Source organism: Orcinus orca, chromosome 16 (genome assembly GCF_937001465.1).
Source record: "Orcinus orca chromosome 16, mOrcOrc1.1, whole genome shotgun sequence".
Classification (NCBI taxonomy): Eukaryota; Metazoa; Chordata; class Mammalia; order Artiodactyla; family Delphinidae; genus Orcinus; species Orcinus orca.
This window is the reverse complement of record NC_064574.1, coordinates 32,143,693-32,151,947: the sequence shown is the minus strand read 5'-3', so window position 1 is coordinate 32,151,947 and position 8,255 is coordinate 32,143,693. Positions and strand designations below refer to the sequence as shown.

Below are 8,255 nucleotides of genomic sequence, written 5' to 3'. Positions count from 1 at the left end.
TTCTTACCAAGCTCTCCCTGCAGTTCTGACCCTGAGGTTGTAGGGAAATCCCCATGTCCTCATAATATGTTCCCCTGAGTGTGCTCTTATTACCTGCAAAGCAAAGAAGCTTACTAATACAGAGTAGTAACTCCAAAATTTGGGGTGGGGGAGGGGGAATTAATAATTGACCTTTCTGTTTATAGCTCCAGAAAGCACCAGAAGATAATTTTTTTTTTTTCTATAGTTGATCAGTGGTCTCCTTGTTCTGGGGTAGCTGACACAGTTTTCACCACCAAACTTCAGCTGCATTTTGGGTTCAAAAAACTTCTGTGGCCAGTCTGGGAAGCAGGTCACCATTTACAACATTGTTTCTAAGGGAAACACATTCCACGATCCAAACAATGAATTTGTAAAGAATGTTTCGCTTCCAGGAGGGATGAGCTGACCCAGCTGTACCCTGAGGGTTGTCTACCCATTGATCCTTAGTCCCCCTTCCACGCTGAAAGGCATGGGGACCGACCCTGCAGGGTTGGAGTATGTATGTTGGGGGACAGTTGTGATAAGAGCGAGGGAACAAATAGGGCGCCCCAAATCTGGGGTGCTCTAGGGCTCCGTGTATACTGAGAGGCCCTGGAGGTCCAGGGATGGCTAAGAGGGGGAGGTGAGAGGAGGACAAAGAAACTTGGCCTCCTTCACATTTCTGTCACGTCTGCCAGCCCGCGAAGTCCAAGGGGCCTTGCTCAGCTCAAACCCTTTTTGGAATAAGCAGGTGTTAGAAAAAAATCCCATATCAAAAAATCCCGTATCCTCTGCCTGGGGAATCCAGGGCGCTCGACGTGGGCTCCGCGGGGCAGCGTGACTGTTCTCTGGGAGTGGCTGTCACCGCCCGGAGCAAACCAAGGGGCTCGGGCCAAGACTATATCCTTTTTGGAGAAGGCCGCGGAGAATGGGGTGAGTGAGCCAGCTCATCCTCCCCACCCCCTCACTTCTACCCCTCCACCCCAGGCCGGAAGAGGCGCTGGCAGCCTGAGCCCGGACTCGCAGGGGATGAGCAGCTACAGCTTTGTCTGGGAGGGAGGGGAGAAGCCCCGCCCCCCCGGGGGGGAGGGAGGGCGGGAGAGGAGGGGGAAGAAGAAAGGCCAGGGAAGAGGGGTGGAGGGAGAGATGGTGAGCTAAAGAAAGAGGGGGAGGGAGGGCGGTCAGATCCGATTGGGGTAGATAAAGGCAGAGGGGCGGGAGAGAGGGAGAGGAGGGGCGGAGGGGGACTGGGCGCCCGACCCCCAATCGCGCGGCTGCCTCAAGCTCAGCAGGGCTGTAAGGGAGCCGGGCCCGCCGACCGCTGACCGAGACGCTGGCTGGAGCCGTCCCCGGCCGCAACACCCCCACTTTCCAACTCCAAGGTCCCCGCAGCGCGCGAGAGGTGCAGCCGGCTCCGGACGCAGGCAAGGCGCGGGCCGCGGGCCGCGGGGAGCGAGGCTCCGGGCCCGATTTGCGGGGCGCAAGGTGTGGTGCACTGGGCGGTCCTCTCTCCCCTTGCCGAAAGTTTTCCTGCAGTGTCCCTTGCCCCGTCCAAGTCAGCCCCTCAGTCCTCGTCTGCTCCTGTTCTCCTCCCTTCTTCCCCAGACACTGGGGGTTCCCGGGCGTGTGGACTCCGCAGGGGCCGCGTAGGTGAGGAACCCCAGCCTGCCCGCCTTCCGCGGGAGAAAGTTGTGGCTCTAGGCTCGTCCTCCCCCTCCGATTCCTGGGGCGTCCTTCCTTCTCTCCACGCCGAGGGCGGCTGCAGGAAGGCGCCCCCACCCTATCCCCGGGGTCCCCGGGATGCCCTGGCTAGAAGGTGCCGGGCGGGCAGGTGCAGGGATGGCAGGCCCCGACCCTTATCGGGGGGTGTCCTGGGGGGTGTCCGATCCTAATCTGGTCCTGTTCTTCCCGGCTCAACCGACGATTCCCTGGAGGCGGGTTCCAACCTCCGGCGCCCGAGCCTCCCTTGGCCTTCAGAAGGGCGCCGGATGCGCGGGGGCCCTGGGTCCTCGTTGTACTTCCCCTTTGCCGGCTCGCGGCCCGTCTCCGGAGCTGATACCGGAGGTCGCTGGTTCTCGGCTTTGCATCCTCTCTCGCCAGAGAGGCAAGTGCCTTGGGCCGACCTCTGCCACTTCTGCATTTCGAGTGCCTGCACTGCACTCAGTTCCTAAGCTGGGAGATCCCTGGGGACAGCAGAGAGGCACGGTGGCCTGACAGGGAGATATAGGGTTCCATCTTACCCTGGGGCGCTCCGTGGGTCCTGGGTTGTCCACCGCACCTCTGCGCCTCAGTGACAGGAGGAGCTGAGCGCCAGGCTTCTGAACGCTGCGATGCACTTTATTTCTAGGTGTGTGGAATCTGGATCCCTAAAACTTGTTCTCCCAGAGAACAGAGGCCATGTCTAGAACTGGCCAAATTTATAGTAAGTACTTTACATGTGATGAATGAATGTATGAACCAATGAGCCGACAAATAACAATTCCTGCCACAGTTGATCTTGGTACAATGGGAGGAAAGAATTAGAAACAATGATTCTTTTAAACAGCTGTGAGACAGAGCCAGGGGCCTTCTTTCCCAAGCATCTGGTTGAGGAATCTGGGGTTGGATTTATTCTATTCACCAATCCACATTTCCTTACTGGGAAATTTTTCTGCAGGTGGTCTGAAGAATTAAAGAAACTTCTCAGTGGCTATATTGGGTAGTTTGAGGAGTTTTGTTTTGCTTTTTTGTTTTCAAACTTGTGTCCAAATGCAGTGTCTCAGAGAATGTGGAGTCTGCCTGTGAGGTGCCCATTTGGGATCAGAGACCCTGGAGTATGGCCATGAGTGTGGGCCCCAGCTGTGCTTTCTCCTCTGAACAGGTCAGCCTGATGCCTGGGAGCTGCTGCAGTCGGGTGGGCCTCAGGGGGACAGAAGAGGACCTCAAATGATGCCTGTGCTCGGAAAGGGACAGTAGCTTTGGAAAGAGGGTAGTTCTTGCCTTGGGACAAGGAGGTGGAGATAGAGCATGCAACCTGCCCAGGCACCTGGGAGTCTGGGCTGGTTCGATTCAGGATTCCCTGTGCTGAGAAGGCTGGAAGGTGAATCCTGCTCCTCCTTCAGGAGAAGGGAGAGCAGAGGTGGAGTGCAGGGGGGATAGGATAATCTTTGGAGTGCAACCTAGGCATATCCTATGTTCCTCTGTCCTAGTTTTTTGTGCTGGTGAAATCTGGTTAGAATGATGAGGGATACTTTTGGGGAGCTTGGCTGAGAGAAGGCCAGGGGATCTGGGGCCCCTAGTCATACCCTCTTCCAGGGGAAGGTAGAAGATGTGCCCTTTGCACCTGGCTGAGTGGGCCAGGGCCTGTGCAGTATTCTGTCCCTGCTGTACCTCTGGCTGGCAGCGCCCCCGCCTTCCTGAGGGTGGTCTCACTCTGCCCCAGAGTCCACTTCTCTGCATCTCTGCATGGCTTCTGTTCTGGGTTCAGGCCCTCTCTCCAGTTTGTGTTATCCTAGGAGTTGGTCCAGGATGGTTGACAACCCTACACCTCGTTTTCAGCCCCTCAGTTCTCCTCGTCACTCTTGGATGCACTGGCCTACCTGGGACCACTCAGTTACCGAGTTTTGCTTTGATTTCTTGGTCTGTTTCCTGGAGCCAAGCTTTTTGTCTGCCTTCTGTGCATGAGCGCCTTAGGAGTGGCCAACAGAGTTTGGCTGGAGAGGTGTCCAGGACCAAGTATTCTGGCACCTATGCTAGAGTGCCAAGAGCTGGACTGCGGGCCTTGCCAGAAGGGGGTCCTGTCACCAAAGTACAAAAGGACCTTGGCCTAATTATGTCCTTCAGTCTTCTCTAGGATACTTTTGGCAGGAAGTGTCCTCACTGGGAAGTGAGGTGTGGAGGGGGGACCAGATTGTCAGAGAATCCCTTGGAGAACTTGAGAGACTGGATGATCCCAAGAGCAGTCTCAGGATTTGTCCACATTCATTTTCCTCTGCCCAGAGTGAGAAACTGGGCAGGTCTCAGTAGTGTTCTTAGAATGGAAGAAGACGTACAGTCTCTGTCTTCAAGCTCTAGTTGCGGAGAGCTGCTACAGCTGGGTTTGTAAAACTAGGGCAGTGCTCTCCTTCTACACTTCCCCGCCCCTCCCACCACTCTTCACAATTTGGTCGTTATTTATCCCAATGACACACTGTGCTATTTAAACACCTCCCTGCCTCTCCAGAAGAATTGTAAATAAATCTTTGAGGCTGCATAAGCTACCACAGGCCCATGACTGAAGGCTTCATTTATTTGGCTATTTGTGGATTCCCATGGAGGATGTGGTGGGGGAGGGGATGGGGCAGGAGGCAGTGGGGGAGCAGGGCACAGTAAACAGGAACATCTTCCAGACTCCATTGGCTAGGTGGCCAGAGGGTCATTTTTTAATCATCCCTTGGATGGTAGACTCTGGAGCCTGTAATCAGAGGTTGATGCAGCTGCTCGGGGATGACAGCTTGAGGCTGTAGAATTGCCCAAGGCAGCTGTGACTGAACTAAAGAAGGCAACCTCTCACTGAAGAAGCGGGCAGGGAAGGGCATTTGGTTAATTCCCGTGAGATGAGCAAAGTGACTTAGAATGGCTTTTTCTATTCCTTATATTGATAAAAATTAGCAAAAAGATACCTTATATTTCCTTGGACATGTTAATCCGAAGTGATTTGGCAAATAGGTTTACTTTTACCAGCATAACACTTTATCCCTAGTGTTAGTTTGATTAACTGCTCCTTTCTATAGAGAAATGAAAGAACTGTTGGATTTGGAGTTTGAATGGCATTCAGAATTTCTAGCAGCATGATATTGGGCAATGTAATAGATGCTGTCAACATCCTTCCTGTGTTCCCTTGACCTCAACCAGTGAGTGATGGGAGAAAGTGTATAAATACTCCAACTCCCTCACCTCTCTGTTGGGGTAACTTTGAGGCATATTCCATACTGTCTTTCAGAGTTGCCTTGTAGAACCATATCCCAGTTGCTAACAGTAATAACTGTCTCCCTTCATTGGCTGCCTTCCCTTCCCTCTTTCACTTTCCCACTCCCTTTCAGCTTGCACTCTAATCCTTGTCTTTTTTTTTTTAAATACTTTTATGTTTTTTAAATAAATTTATTTATTATTTTATATTTATTTTTGGCTGCATTGGGTCTTCATTGCTGCATGCATGCTTTCTCTAGTTGTGGTGAGCGGGGATGACTCTTCGTTGTGGTGTGCGGGCTTCTCATTGCAGTGGCTTCTCTGGTTGCAGAGCACGGGCTCTAGGCACACGGGCTTCAGTAGTTGTGGCACACAGGCTTAGTTGCTCTGCGGCATGTGGGATCTTCCCAGACCAGGGATTGAACCTGTGTCCCCTGCATTGGCAGGCAGATTCTTAACCACTGTGCCACCAGGGAAGTCCTCAAATCCTTGTCTTATGGTCAACTTCTGGGGGAAACCAACCTAAGGCTTTAGTCTGTAGTTAAAACGTCATTTTAAGTCTTTGAGTCTCCAAAGAGAATAGACCTTGTCAAGGGGGAGGATTGGACTGGGAGTTTGGGACTAGCAGATGCAAACTATTGTACATAGAATGGATAAACAACAAGGTCCTATTGTACAGCACAGGGAACTATATTCCATATTCTGTAATATACCATAATGGAAAAAAAAAGATAAACCCTGGTTCTGATAAAGTAGAACACTCCTACCACCCAGCAGGACCTACTCAGGGCTGAAAAGCTTGGGGCCACATTTCCAGCTACTTCCAATGTCACTGCATCCAGGAATTGTTCCCTGACTATGCCCCATGGGAGTACAGCCCCATCTTTTGCCTTCTCATCCCACATTTTGCCCATCCCTTTCCTTCTTGTTTCATTGTTCTCTATCTCTCACCTTGTGAAATTTGAGAGCAGAGTCCTTGACTGACTCACCTTGGTAGCATCCTGCAAAGTGCCTTTTATATCTTGGATTCCTCTTAAATATTGTTGACTGAATAAAAAATGAGAAGAAAAAAAAATAAAGTCTCTGAGTCTCAGTTTCCTCAGCTGTATGATGGAAATGATAACTATCTCACTGTGATACGTGCTCAGACAGGGGCCTGGCACACAGCAAGCATTCAGGCAAACATTTGCTGGCTCTTTGAGTAGTACCGACGGGGCTATGATGGATTTGGGAATGGGTGTTTTGGTGGACCATAGAGAATTATAATACTTTGGAGAGAGAGGCTTGAGAGCCAGTAGGAGCCAGCTCTAGCACACACCTGGCCTTGACTCGGCTGGGATGTGATCAGTGATCTTAATTTCCGAGTTTGTACACAGGGTGAGGAGGATACGAATTGTACTAGGTGTGGGGGCTTCCCTGGGGGTCCAGTGGTTAAGACTACAGGCTTCCAGTGCTTCCACTGCAGGGGGCGCGGGTTCGATTCCTGGTCAGGGAACTAAGATCCCACAAGCCGCGCTGTGCAGCCAATTGTACTAGGTGTCAAAATTTAAGATATGTTCAACTGTGCCCTGAAGTGGCTGAATCACTGTGTATGAGACACTTCTGAGGTTCAGTTAAAGATTATTGAAGTGAGTGCTCTGAGTCTTTGGGGGCCTTGGTTTCCCCATCTCCAAAGCCAGGGCTTAGATGATTCCACAGGTCCCTTCTGGCCCTTGGTCTCCTCAGGAAGAGTCTATTGCATTCTCCTTCTGTCAATACAAAACAACATTTAACAAAAGAAAACCTTTCATATGTCTACAATTAGGTTGCCCACCATGGGGCACCCAGCACTGGGCCATCCTAAAATTTTAGTCTTTTCTGCTGGCACAAGGGATTTCAGTAGAATTATCCCAGTAAAATGTTTGCCTTCCTTGTGTACCAGTTTCACTTAATGATGTAGGCATGATGTGTCCCCAGAGGAGGCCTGAGGAGTGGGTAAGGAGGATATGGAAAGGATATGCCCAACTTTCCTGAACCACTATGCAATGCTGTAGACACCCAAGTGGAAACCAAGAAAAGTCCATGTGGAAGAAGAGACTTCTGTATGACAGAATTCAGCATTCCTAGTTGGGTTTTACTCACAGTGCTCCATTGATAATCCTCCTGAGGGAGTCCCTGACTCAGCAATTCCACCCATAGGAATTCTTATCCTAAGGATATAATTGGACACATGAAGAAAAATATGTGCATAAGGGATGTCCCATGCAGCGTTTTTTATAATAATAATAACAACAACAAAAACGGAGACTAAATGCCCCCAAATAGTAAAATTGTTAATCATGGTGTATTTATACATTAAAATACCATGTGACTACAAAAAATTTAGGATACAGATGTGTATCTGTTAACATGGGAAAATAGGATACATTTCTAAAAAGTAGGTTACCAAACAGTGTGCTATTTTTGTAAGATATATCATATCATCCACTTATTTGCCTCTGGAATGATATATAGAAAAATGTTAATAGTGGTTGTCTCTGAGTGGTGGAATTTTGGAAGATTTTGATCTTAACTTTTTAAAATATTTTCGATTTTTTATTATGGTAAAATATACACAATATAAAATTTACCTTTTTGACCATTTTTAAGTATACAGTTCAGTGTCTGTCTTAGTCTGTTTGAGCTATACTGTATAACAAATCCCACAGATTGAATGACTTACAAACAACAGAAATTTATTTCTCACAGTTCTGGAGTCTGGGAGTCATCAGGGTGTGAGCGTGGTCAGGTGAGGTTCCTCTTCCAGAATGCAGACTTCTCATTATATCCTCACATGGCAGAAGGGGCTTGGAAGGGTCTCCTTTAATCCCATTCGTGGCTCCACCCTTATGACCTAATTACCTCCCAAAGGCCCCACCTCCTAATACCATCATAGGATTTCAACATATGAATTCAGGGAGGATACAAATATTCAGACCATAGCAGTGGCATTAAGTGCATTCACAGTGTTGTATGACCATCGCCGTTATTCATTTCCAGAACTTTTCCATCATCCCAAACAGAGACTGTACCCGTTGAACATTAACTCCCCATTCCCTCACCGCACCCCAGCCCCTGGTAACCTCTATTATACTTACTGTCTTCATGAATTTCCCTATTCTAGGTTTCTTATAAAAGTGCAATTGCACAGTAGTTGTCCTTTTGTGGATCCTAATCTTTTTGCCTATCTATATTTTTAAAATTAAAAAAGTCTGTTTTACTTATGTAATAAAAAGGAAAGGAACAAGAAAGACCTGGGAGAGAATTGTGGTGCTTGGTCTCTGGTACTGTCATTTCAGGCTGGGCCACAA

At 49.4% G+C, this 8,255-nt stretch overlaps 1 protein-coding gene and 1 long non-coding RNA gene across 6 annotated transcripts in view; one reads left to right on the top strand and one right to left on the bottom strand.

Moving 5' to 3' along the window:
• Window positions 1–1,156: 1,156 nt before the first annotated feature.
• RASSF2 (Ras association domain family member 2) overlaps window positions 1,157–8,255 on the top strand; it is a 47,644-nt gene continuing 40,545 nt past the window's right edge. The window contains exons 1-2 of one of the 5 annotated variants that reach the window (XM_049699493.1): window positions 1,165–1,424; window positions 2,348–2,422. The gene's annotated coding sequence lies outside the window, so the exon portion shown is untranslated. Of the gene's footprint in view, window positions 1,486–2,347; window positions 2,423–2,778; window positions 2,861–8,255 lie in introns of those variants that run through there. The other 4 variants (XM_033440276.2, XM_033440275.2, XM_033440277.2 and 1 more) reach the window with 4 other exon arrangements.
• LOC117203894 (uncharacterized) lies at window positions 5,097–7,640 on the bottom strand. The gene is made up of 3 exons (XR_004486837.2): window positions 7,628–7,640; window positions 7,048–7,115; window positions 5,097–6,674 (listed from the first exon to the last, which is right to left on the bottom strand). It is a non-coding gene; the product is annotated as an uncharacterized LOC117203894 (long non-coding RNA).